This window comes from Callorhinus ursinus, unplaced genomic scaffold, assembly GCF_003265705.2.
Source record: "Callorhinus ursinus isolate GAN/ISIS: 27379988/994484 unplaced genomic scaffold, GSC_fseal_2.0 scaffold1, whole genome shotgun sequence".
Lineage (NCBI taxonomy): Eukaryota > Metazoa > Chordata > Mammalia > Carnivora > Otariidae > Callorhinus > Callorhinus ursinus.
The window spans coordinates 39,889,268-39,892,049 of record NW_027397063.1 but is presented as its reverse complement, the minus strand read 5'-3'; positions in this window follow the sequence as shown (position 1 = coordinate 39,892,049).

Sequence of the window (2,782 nt, the reverse complement as noted above, 5' to 3'; positions counted from 1 at the left end):
CTCAGTCGGTTAAGCTGCTGACTCGATTTTGGCTCAGGTCATGATCTCAGCATCCTGGGATCAAGCCCCACATCAGGCTCCGCACGCAGCAAGGAGTTGTTTGAGGATTCTCTCTCCCTCTCCCTCTGACCCTCCCCTGCTCTTTCTCTCTCAAATAAAATCAATAAATCTTTATCTCCAGCCCTTATTTATTTATTTATTTATTTTTAAATTTTTTATTGTTATGTTAATCACCATATATTACATCATTAGTTTTTGATGCAGTGTTCCATGATTCATTGTTTGTTCATAACACCCAGTGCTCCATGCAGAACGTGCCCTCCTCAATACCCATCACCAGGCTAACCCATCCCCCCACCCCCCTACCCTCTAGAACCCTCAAATCAATAAATCTTTAAAAAAATCTGCATATCTAGTATTCAAATGAAAAAAAAATTTTTTTTTCTATTTCTTTCTACCTAGAGTATCCTAGCCCCTTTTCCGTTTTTGAGTCCTCCACCCCATTGATCATAGTCTCATATGTAGGTCGGATGCGTGGAGGACAACATCATCTTTCTGAGTTCACACACTTTATCATCAGGTATAGGTAGAGCAAAATCAAATGCCCTGGTGCTCTTTCTCTCACACTGTCCCGGCACCTCAGGTGGAATATTGAGCCTCAGGATAAATATGTCATATCCTGATGGAGTATCACCGAGCAGGGAGCCCGATGCGGGGCTCTATCCCAGGACCCTGGGATCATGACCTGAGCCAAAGGCAGCCACTTAACGACTGAGCCGCCCAGGCGCCCTGACTTTGTTGATTTTAAGAAAATACCTGCCAAATACTCAAGTCTGAATAATCATAGTTTGTCTGTTATTCATTCTTTTATTTTTATTTTTAAATTTTTTGTTATTCATTCTTTTAAGTAAAAATGGTGTCAGTAGGAAGTAGAATAATGCCCCCCCCCAAGATGTCCTAATCCCTGGAACCTGTGACTCTACTACTTTACATGGCAAAAGAGACATTGAAGATGTGATTCAGTTAAGGATTTTAAGATAGGGAGATTATCCTGAATTATCAGGGTGGGCCCAGTGTAATCACAAAGTTCCTTTAAGTAACAGAAAGAGGCAGGAGATTTGAAGATGCTATCCTTTTAGTTTTGAAAATAGAGGAAGAAGCTACAAACCAAAGAATGAAGATGGATTCTAGAAGCTGGAAAAGGAAAAAAAAAAAAAAAAAAAGGATTTCTTTTCTTTAGAGCTTCCAGAAAGAAGTTACTGCTAACACCTTAATTTTAGGTGTCAGACTACTCTCCCCTGGAAATATAAGATATTAAATTTGTGGTGTTTTAAGACACCAAGTTTGTGATATTTTGTTATAGCAGCAATAGGAAACTAATACAGTATTCCATGAAAAAGCAGCTAATTCAGCTCACAAGTCAATCACACAAGTATTTTTCCCGAAGATAACGTACTTGAGTATGCAGCTAAAGTGCTTAACTGTATTTCTATTCATTTTCTTGCAGAATATTAAAAAGACATGTCGTCAAGCAACAAGATGTAGTAAAATTAATAATTTTTACTCCTTCATCAAGGACAGTCTTATGTGAACCCTTTTTCTCTTTCTTCCTGTGAGTGTATGGAGGTAAAGAATACACCACTACTAGTAAGTTTGGTGTCACCATCTTGATTTGTGTGAAGGGTCTAGTGGTTTTATTCTCTTTTACTTTTACTCTTTCACTTTTGCATCATCAGTGGAAATACCAACAGTCAGAAGGCAACTAATGTCTTAGGATTTTTATGAAATGAGTTTTGACCTTGTGAACCCCCTGATAGTGTTTGGGAGACAGCTTGGTGTCCACAGTCTGAGGACTGCTGGGGTAAATCCTCATCTTACGAGACATTCTCTTTTAGCCATAGCCCCTCCCTGTCATGGAGGGGTGGGAAAAGCCAAAACACTCTCCACAGACTTTTGGAAAATCCCTACTCCTTCCCACCAATTCTTTTATACTGACTAGACAGGGGTGGTACTGGCATGGTGGGCGACAGTAGCAGGATGGGCTCTGGAGAGGGTGTTTGTGCCTCAGGGTATGCAATATTTTTTTTCTCTAGCTTGAGGTCATTCAATACCCACTTGAAAAGGCTTTGAATTTTGCAATGGGGTTTCAGTGATAAGTAAAAGTTCTATTTTCAAGAGGATCCCTGGTTCTGCTTTTAGAATGAGTTAAATAACATCCCAAACCATGTTGGGCTTTAAAAACTGAATACAAATCAGGAAGCAATTTGGAAAATGTTTTATTGTAACCCACTGTTAACACTATTCAGAAGTCCAGATGTGCTCCTGAAGAAGTGAAAAAGCAAAGTGATACAAATGAAAAGTATGCTAAGGCCGGAGAGTATCCTGAACTCCTGTAAAAACAATTGTGGACCTTCGTTTTACTTCCTGTATTTGGCTTCTGCACACAGTGGGTGCCAAATAAATACCACTCACTGACTGCTGGAAGGACAAGGAGAGGAATTGGATGAACTTGATGGTGGCAAAATTTCAAGTAGGACAACCTGATCCATTGCATTTGGCCCCTTCAGGGAAGCAGTAGGGTTATATGCCTAAAATGTGGGTTTGTGTATGGCCGTAGTACTTTCTTGCTGTGCAATTTTGGACTAATTAACTATTTTGAGCCTCATTTTAATCTTTTGTGAAATGAAGATAATAAAGGTACCTAATGTTTATTATGGGGAATCTAATAATGGTGAGGTATGTAATGGTGAGGAACATTTTGCAATGTGCCATTCAGATTTTA